The sequence below is a fragment of the Gekko japonicus genome, unplaced genomic scaffold (assembly GCF_001447785.1).
Source record: "Gekko japonicus isolate JY-2015 unplaced genomic scaffold, Gekko_japonicus_V1.1 scaffold1504, whole genome shotgun sequence".
NCBI lineage: Eukaryota > Metazoa > Chordata > Lepidosauria > Squamata > Gekkonidae > Gekko > Gekko japonicus.
Window position 1 is genome coordinate 666,585 of NW_015169219.1, and position 8,625 is coordinate 675,209.

The window sequence follows — 8,625 nt, forward strand, 5'->3', positions numbered from 1 at the left end:
AAAGATGCAAAAGCTAGAAATGAGGCAAGCTACAGAAGAGACAAAACTCTTACAGCTACAAATGGATAAAGCAAATTTGGTCCTTCGGTTCCAAGGGGTCTCAGAATTTAGAGGAGAGAATTTGAAGCAATGGCTGAGTGAAGCAATAGCCCAAATGACAGATTTAACAGCAGAGTATCTTTGCAGTGAGATGGATGTGGTCTACAGATCTTATTCATCATACATCAAGAAAAATAATCTGCCTGGGGAAATAGTGGTCAGATTCTCGAAGAGAAATGTGAGAGATGCTATTTTGAAAGGGAACACCCTTGAAAATTGGGGACAATAATATCAGGATTTTAAAAGACATTCCATTTGATATAAGACAGAGGAGAAAGAACTATAAAGAATTAATCCTTTTCTTACAAACAAATTCTATCAGTTACAGATGGGTAATCCCAGAAGACGTTGTTTTTAAGTTCCATGATAAAAAAGAAAAGATTGACTCTGTTTTCAAAGCACGGGAATTTCTGTGAACACAGCTTGGGGAACCAGAGGAAGGCAAAGGGAAGGAAAAAAGAAAGCAAATCTGATGGTGAGTTGGGCTCGGGGACTTTGGACGAGGACTCCCCTTCAGAAAAGGGGGCGGCTGCCCCCAAAGGCCTATATAAACTGAGGATTAGAAAATATAAGAACAAATTAAGGGCTGAAGGACTCTGATGTGTGCCTGAAAAAAATGTTGAAATAACTTGGGGATGCTCTGGGGATCTCTATAAACAGTTAAAAAGATGGTAAAATAATAATAATCTAGCATAACCAACTAAATTCATTGTATTATTGATTGTTTTTTGAAAATAGCATGATGATAAACTGAGATATTGATCTCCTACTCTTGGGTTTTTAGTTAGTTGTGGGTTTCTCTTCTGTTTCCCCTAGTTGTAGTTCCCTTCCCTATATTTTCTGTTGTAGTTTTGTAGTCTGCTAAAAAACCAATAAAAACCTCCCCCTAGGGAGACTGAGAAAAAACAACAACATTGAAACATCTGAAAGCTCACATCCACTGGTCAGCAGACTGTTGTTTTTTTCCAAATAAAGTATGTCAGGATTAATGTTCCCTCTAAGCTACGCAGTCTTGTGAGCAAAAATTCTACTTTGTGAGTAAGCGATTTGGCTACTGCACAAATTAGTCTGCTCTGGAGCCATCCTTCCTGAGCCAAGACAAAAATATGTGAGCTGGAGGCTAAAAACTAACTCAGCTTAGAGGGAACACTGGTCAGGATGATGAAGTAAAACACTGAACTGGGCCACAGACAAACCTGCGTGGTATAAAATGTAAATACTTGGAAAGGGAAATGTACAGAGAAGCAAAATGCACGTTCTACTGTAAGTCCTAGCCTACAGTGCAGAGACTGCCCCACCTAGTTTTTCTCATTAAGTTAATGAGAAAACACATGGCAGCAATCTACTATCGTTTACTTTTCCCACTAAAAGAGGAGATTTCTCAAGCAGGCAGTCTGGGCCCTCTTGCACAGTTTCCAGACACCATTTGGCTCAGGTTGCCAAACTCCAGGTGGGACTGAGCCAAGAACGAAAAAATGCCAAGAACAAAGTATCAGAACTGTAAACAAACTGATATGCATTAAAATATTATTACATTAATCTCAGTGTCTTCGATATTATTCTAAGCCAACTTTACTATGCAAACTATATTTGACGTATTCACTTGAACTCCTCCGAAAGCTGGCAGTGACAGCTTTCGTATTAGCGTGCTCATAGGCACTAAGCAATCAGGATTTAAAGAGACAGTACACAGAACTACAAACTTAACTGCAACATTCTATACAACATCAAATCATCTCCATATAGAAAATAAATACAAATACAAAATTCAGAGGACCTTATCCACAAGTTATAAACAGTCCAAGTGCTATGTAGTGGAATAGTCTCACACTGGCAATTCTGTAGGAGTTTTTAATGAAGCCAGAGTTTCCTCCAAGTTGCAATAGTTGGACTTACTCCACAAACTATGCCAAGGCACAGCATAAGCAACCAATAATGGAATGGTCTGAGGGGGGGGGGAACAGTGGGATGGCCGGGACTGGGGGCCGGGAACGGGGGGGGCACCATCTCATGAACATTGTGACTTCAAGCAGTGATGAGAGGCTATTCTAGGATACAGTCCAAATCTCATGCAGGATTCTTAACACAAGGTTTTATTCTTAAGTCTTGCTCTACTTTTTTTCTCCCCTTTTTCTTTCCTTCTCCAACTCTGCCCTTTTCCTTTCACTATCAAAGGGTCTAGTCCACACAGCAGGAAACTACAGTCTCCTTATGCGACAAACTTTCAAACATCAACAATGGAATAAGCTACAGCTACCAAAACACCTCTTTTTTAAAGTTATTTTTCACTGTTAAAACAATAGGAATGAAATCTTTAATCAGCCACTAGAAGTTGCTTTCAACACCTTCATCACCATCTGATCTTTATGAGGATCTGTGGCCATAGAAGGCTGAGACACATCAGCCATCAGCTGTGCGTGCAGTCTGAAGGGCTGTCACATTAACAAAACTCTTATTTAATAAATGGATAAACAAAAAACAGGTTTCTTCCTGCATTTTACTATTGAAAAGGACATCGTTCCACTAGCTTAGAGTTCCTTCTGTGCCGCGCAGTAGAACACAAACATGCAAAAGCAGCCCAGAAGGACCAGGAAGTTGTCAGCCTGACACAATGAAAGGAACTCCGGTCAAATAACATGTTTACTCTGATGAATGAGGATTTTTTAAAAGGCTGTCAGGTTGAGCCTTCTTCTTAAGAGATCTGCCTGGCATAATTAAGCCCGCGTGTGCGTGCACACCCTTTTGACCCAGACCCGGGATTTTTATCTCACTTTAAGTGCCAATTATCTTAGCAAAATCTGGGACTCCCTACCCAACTAGCCTAGCTAGTGAACGGTCTCCATTTTTCTCAGTTAGATTTTAATTTCACATCATTATATTTCAACCTGAAGTTCCTGTATGCCATGGCCCCTTCTCCCCACTGTTTTGTTTTATCAAACCTATCTAAAATGCCTTGCATCTGACAAAGGGGCACTCCAGTCCTTGAAAATTAACCTGGAATAACATAAGGGTTATTCTAAGGTGCTAGAAGATTTGTGTTTGTTTTTGCTGCAACAGACGAACATGGCCACTCCCCGGAATCATTCTCTTTCGATTGTACCTCCTGAGCACAGATAAGATGGGTGCATCCAGGAATAGCATGTTTGCTTTCGATTCATCCCGGCATATATGACTGACAGCCATGTGGACGGGGCCTGTCACACAAGTCTTTCCCATGTAATATTTCCTCACCATGTGACTGTAGACGGTTGACACTATACAGGAGCACCATGGTTGACTGAAAAAGCATGTCCCTCTCTAGGGTATCAAGAGGTACTGGCCAGTCTAGTGTGCCTAGGTGGGAATCTGCTGGGATCCATCACTGACTGAAGCCCATGAAATAACTTCTGGGTGGGCAACATGCAGACAGCAGCAACCAAGGGCAGTGGCTGCTCTGACTATCTACTGGCTCCAGTTTGCCACGGGATGGTAAGAGGGAAGGAGTCCACTGATACTCTGTTTCACATCATGTTGTGTATCAGTATAGTTACACGCCACTGTGTAGTTACATTTGTACAGTTACACCCCCAATGGGAGCCCAAACCGGCTTACAACTAGGCAGGGGTCATTTCCTGCAGGAGCGCACAGGAGCGGAGCTCCGGCAATAAGGAGCCCAGGGGCGGGCACATGCAACAAGTCCCGCCCCCTGCTCCCAGCAGCCCTCAGTCGGACCACGAGGAGCACAAAGTAGCCAGGTAAGTTGCAGAGCCCCAACGCCCCCGGCCCTCCGTCAGGTACAAGCTCTCCCTCCTCTGCGAGGACAGATCTGCACGTTCCCCCCCCCCCAACAGCTAGCAATCCAAAACAGTCCAGTGGAGCCTGAGCGGTGGGTGTTGCCTTCTTCTGACACACTTCCCGTGATGTCAGGGGGTGTGGCATATGCAAATGTTATGCTAATGAGTTATGCTAATGAGCTCCTGCACCTCTTTTTCTACGAAATGACCCCTGCAACTAGGGTTGTCAACTCTGGGTTGGGAGATCCCTAGAGATTTGGGGGCAGGTGCCACAGCATTCACCCTCCAAAGCTGCCCTTTTCTCCTGCAGAACGGTAGTCTGGAGATCAGTTGCAATTCCGAGAGGTCACCAGACACGGAGCCTGGCAACCCTCTTTACAGCATCATTCTCCATGACATAAAGCATTCGAAAGCCAGTCTCTCAGATCCTATCCCTACATTCTAATCTGGTATTCTGCTTCGTGTTACTTCATCGTAAAATCAACTCTAGCAGAAGAAAACTATCCCATTTTCAAGCTTAAAACAGGGTAGTGGTTTTTTTAATCTTACAACCCGAAGAACTTATATCCCCCACCCACATGAAACACCATTATTTCAGGAAGATGCTCATCCTCAGATTTTGGCAAACCTCCTGGAATCAATAGTATTCATTTGAGGAACTGCAACCAAAAGTACTTCTCTGCACATCCTTGTATTCTTAAAGTGGCACATAGATGTTATGTTACATCCATGACACTGCTGGAGTATCTTAAGGATCGCACTGGACTGTGGGTGGTGGAAGGATGTCAGCTTTACAACTACTAGCACTCTTAATGAATCAGGAAATAAAACATGCAGCAAGTGAGGATGTTGGAAAGCCAACGAGATGCATCTTGAAGGACATTAGAACGTTCTGCATCCACAAAGGTGCACAGACTTTTTATAAGCCACAGAGTACATTACAGAACTCCAGGTCTGAGGTTACAGAGGCATGACTGATACCAAGTGAGAATACTGCAGCTAAGGCAGATGTGGAGTTGCTAGACCTCCAGAAGAATCCAGAAGCACTTCAAGGCTGAAAGCCTGTGACCAGGTGGCTTAGTTTGTGCTGGTTTAATGAGAGTTAGCAATATCTTATTGCTTATTTCTGTACAAATAATCATTACTATAACTATCGTATGACATTGTGTGTAGAATGGCCAAGAGATCCAAGGACTGCCTGGCAGCTGCAAGTTCTAGCTCTTAGCATTGTGCTAGTGATAAGCTAGACTTGTTTTTAGGGGTGGGAGAGCTCAGAGAGGACTGGCCCAAGGTCATCCAGCCAGCTTCATGTGGAGGAGTGGGGAATCGAACCCAGTTCTCCAGATTAGAGTCCGCTGTTCTTAACCACTACACCAAACTGGCTCTCACTGTACAAAATATACAATATAAAACTAGTTTCCAAGGCACTGGATGCATTATACTAAGGATTTAACTCTTTTTTTCCCCTCCCAGCCTTAGGTCAGCATGGCCTTTAGCAGAACTTCCATATTTAACTCTTTTTTCCCCCCTCCCAGGTCAGCATGGCCTTTAGCAGAACTTCCAGAGATAAAGTCCAAATCCTTCCCACAAGGTAAGTCACATCCTTTGGAAATGCAGGGATGAACGGTTTGAAAGCTTAATCACAATGCCGTCTGGGGCTATTTAGTCAACATTTAGCTATGCTTTTGCTTGAAGAAAAGCCACAATCGCCTGGAACAATGCAGCCCATCCCTAATCAAGGTTGAAGTCATCACACACCTTTTCTTTTTTGGAAAGCAGCCTCATATTGTCCTCTTATTTCTAGTTCTAGAAATATTTTCATATGGACAAGAAGCTCAAGTCCTTCAAAGCAAATCTTATTGGGGGGGGGCATCACTCAACCAAGCTTAGCAGCTCTGTTTAGGTTTGTGGACATGCAAACCCAGTAAGTCGTGGCTCTTCTTTGCCTGCTCCATTCTGATGTTTTCATCTCTCAAAGTATTGCAAAACCTAATTTTCCCAATGCGCAAGTAAAGCGTATTGAAATATATTTCTGGGGCTCACATTAGGACAAGCAGTGGTGCAAAAGTAGTAGTTGCAACTTCCGGTTTGCCTTGTCTGGGTGAGAGGGTCTAGGAGTGGACTCAGTTGTGTGACTAATGTTTGCAACATGTTGCAAGGAGATCTCAGAGCTGGATGCTCCTTTTTAGAGCAACTCTCCTACCCCAAGATATGAGTGAAGATTCTACCTCTAAGTATTCTGAACTATTTCAGAAAAACTATTTCATCTCTAAGTATAGTAAGCCGCCTTGAACAAAGAAGAAAGGAGGGGTATAAATGCTTTAATAAACGGGGGGGGGGAATATTCTGAATGCTTTCAGAAAAACAGTTTCAGTCCTAAGTATTCTGAATTATTTCAGGAAAAAAACTATTTTAGAAAGTATTCTGAATTAAACTGGACACGGGAATGCCAACACTTATGTCAATTGTGCTGCTTTGTGTTTTGATATCTGGGCACCATCATCGTCTATCCTTCACTGGTTCAAATGAGAGAAAGATCACACAAAAGTCATGATTGAAAGCTCTGATGCCTTCATGGAGCAAATGCTTCGTGAAACATGTGTGTGTTGGAGCCACTCTACATGCATCAGAGAGCAAATACTTCATGAGACACCATGTGTGTTGGAGCCACTCTACATGCATCAGGGTTGCTGAAAGTGCATCCAAAGACTTTCTTAGCCAGTGGTGTGATGATGGGAGATCGGCTTCTCTACAAATGATGTTTGATGTAATCAGTGGGCTCAGCTTCCCTCTCTCCCAATGCAGTAGGACAGCTGAGTAAAGTATAAAGCCATGCTGGTGGTTTATGCAATATACAACTAAGCCCATCCAGCATTTCACCCAAAGGAGCATCTGGGAAATTACCACCGGTACATCCAACAGTGGGCTCTTCTAAACTGCCCCACAATTCAAACGTGGCTACCATTCTCTCCATCACACAACACGAAAGTCATTCAAAGTGTACAGGGCAGGATTACAAACAGAACCAGCCATGGCTGTGTATGCCAAGGAAGATTTTTACACACGAAGGGGCTAAGTTAGAAGTGTCTGTCTGGTGCATTTCTTTATCCAACTTGACTTTATGCAACCTAGCACAAGCACACAACAATAATTTGGGCTGATAAAGACAGAATAAGGCCCTGAAGTGCTGCATGGTGTAGCTAGGAACCAAGAAGCCAGCCCAGCCCAAAGCTTTTTGGCTCCCTAGGCAAATGACATTGCTCCCCCACACACACCATGCTTTGGGGGAGCAGCCACTTCCTCCCCCCCCACACACACACAGAGAGGGAAAGGGTACATATTAAAATACTATCCAATAAATTTCTTTAATGCCAAGAAAGACTAAGTCACAACCATCACAACAGACATTTGCCACACAATTTGCAGCAGCAGGCTCACCATGGGCTGCCCACTGGAGCCAGGGGTACTGTTTGTGGCAGCTGCTTGTTGCAGCAGACCCCAACACTGTGGGTGGGTGCAACTAGACCAGTTTGGTGTCCCTCCACCTCCAGCGGCCTACGTGCATCTAATGGATAGGCTGGCCCTACCAAGAAGCCTAACTCTTGGAGGACATGTTCAGTACCTTTGATGGGTATTAAAAAGCTAAAAACTAAGCAAATGAAACAACACACACTCCTCACACTTAGTCTGAGGGTGACTTAACATAAGAATGAGAGTAAGCAGTGTTCAAAACAGTACCATCTTCTGGATAGCTACCACCATATTTTGATCCAGAGAGGTAACGTTATTAGGTTCAAACAAATAATTGACAGTCTAGTCCATCTGTTCTTTTTAAAAAATATAACGGGGGGGGGGGTCCCAATCTCACCATATAATACAATGAGGCACCATGTTAACTTTATTTCATAATCAACAGGACACACAGTACAAAGACTGATTAGTCTGTGAAATCAAATAATAAAGACAGTCCTGTTGATATGGAAAATTAACAGTGGAGCCTACCAGGGTGTGGTAACTCTGATTCAATGTACAACCTTAAATGTATTTAACAGGAGACTCTATCATACCTCTAAGCACACCAGAAGTTGCTTACCTTTAGTCCGTTTACCCCACTACTGTCCGGCCATGGCAGAGGAGACTGGCTCCTTTCTAACTGGCAATGTCTGGCATTGAAAGCCCCCCCTGCTTAACCACCCAGTCACATCCCATCCTGTAACAGGATTGGCCCTAACTTGGCAGCCTTTGCATCAACAGGTTGAGACTCCAACAGTCAAAACAGGACAGGCAGAGCCTCCCTGCAAGGGACAAGCCCTGCTAGTGGGATGTGGTGGGTGGCAAGACCCAACAAAAGCCGCGGAACCACATCTGCAGATATAAGAAATCCGCCCAAAGCAGCCTATGCACACAAAACTATGCACTGAAAAAACAAAGTCTTGGAAGCACTACTTTTGTTGGAATGATTCTATAGACCAGCAGGGCTACCTCAAGTTTTGATCTACCTGTTTTAGAGAAACTAAAGATTTGCGGCTGACCCCAAGGACCAGAAACGGATGGGTTGCTTGCACAACCAAGGCGGGGGGGACCCCAGGACTGCCAAAGTATCCCGGCCTGGTGTTCCCTTCCTTACTTGGAACTTCTTTGCGCTCAAACGACAAGAAGATCCTGCAAAGCGTCCTCGCGATATCCCCGCACGAGTAGCTTCCCCCAGCCGAGTTTGGTTCCGACCCCCTCGTCCGACTCCGAAACGGCCAAG

The 8,625-nt window shown here is 44.0% G+C and overlaps 1 protein-coding gene across 1 annotated transcript in view; it reads right to left on the bottom strand.

Moving 5' to 3' along the window:
• The window catches only part of CDCP1 (CUB domain containing protein 1), a 54,815-nt gene that overhangs the window by 45,750 nt on the left and 440 nt on the right, over positions 1 to 8,625 (bottom strand). The gene's annotated exons all lie outside the window — the stretch shown is intronic.